Genomic DNA, 1,114 nt, shown 5'->3' on the forward strand with positions numbered 1-1,114 from the left:
TCTCTCACTCTCTCTCTCATTCATTCTCTCTCTCTCTCCCTCTCGTTCTCTCTCTCTCTCTCTCTCTCTCTCTCTTCATTATTTCTCTCTCATTCCCCCTCCTTCCCACAACCCTTTTAGCCCTTTGTCGTTCTCTATTGCTGTCTCATCTTTTTATTCTCTCCCACTCTAGGTACTTTATACTTCAGTCAGCCCACCCGAACAAATAATATGTTATGCTAATTTCTGAACGTTTTTCGGCGTCATTAAAAACATAATACGATCATCCCATCTCAAACAAAAATTAGTTCTACTTTATTTGGATAAGTTTTGAATGAATCCTGCCTCATACCGTCGGTATTAAAAATAAAACTAACGATTTTCAGAGTTTTCATTTTAATGAAAGGGGTAATCTTTAACTGGAAGTCCTAATACATACATACACATGTGCAGAAACACAATCACGTACAATATCACAAATAGATAACATTTGTATTGCGCAAATCCACAATTCAACAGCAAGCTCTATGCGTTTCACAATCTATACTATACGTACACAGACAGATACAATAACACACATAAATAGACGCACATTTCACCAATGCGTACAGACTTCAGCCACTCCCTTCTTTATGTTTCATCCTCCCCAAGGTCTCCTGAGTGTAAACGTTTCACGTCCCACTTAACACAACGGACATAAACCACAAGGTGTAGAAAAATCCGTTTCATGTTATTCCTGGACGCTTTTTTACGTCTTAGTGAGCATTAATTTTTGCTGAAAATGCTAATAATGTTCAAGGTTTCTTTGCAAACCCTTTTTTGGGGTTTTTTTACAATGCATTCTTGTGCGACTCATTCTGTCAGAAGTCTATTGGTAGATTGTGTCACACATGCACGCAACGATGCATAGTATCGCCAGCAATGTGTTCATGCGCATTTTTTCTCCTCCTCTTAATATCATCACATCTGTCCTGATAAATGATACAAGCAGACTATTATGACGGTGTTCATTGCTTCGATCTATACATCAGAATATTATACCATGCCCGTGGTGTGAAGTTGCGTGATATTCTTTCTCCTTATTTCTCTCTCTCTCTCTCTCTCTCTCTCTCTCTCTCTCTCTCTCTCTCTCTCT

General features: G+C 38.7%; 1 protein-coding gene across 2 annotated transcripts in view; it reads right to left on the minus strand.

Annotated features, from left to right (window-relative positions):
• LOC101859669 (rhodopsin, GQ-coupled) overlaps positions 1–1,114 on the minus strand; it is a 71,103-nt gene that overhangs the window by 67,274 nt on the left and 2,715 nt on the right. The window lies entirely within an intron of this gene.

Source organism: Aplysia californica, unplaced genomic scaffold (genome assembly GCF_000002075.1).
Source record: "Aplysia californica isolate F4 #8 unplaced genomic scaffold, AplCal3.0 scaffold00696, whole genome shotgun sequence".
Taxonomy (NCBI): domain Eukaryota; kingdom Metazoa; phylum Mollusca; class Gastropoda; order Aplysiida; family Aplysiidae; genus Aplysia; species Aplysia californica.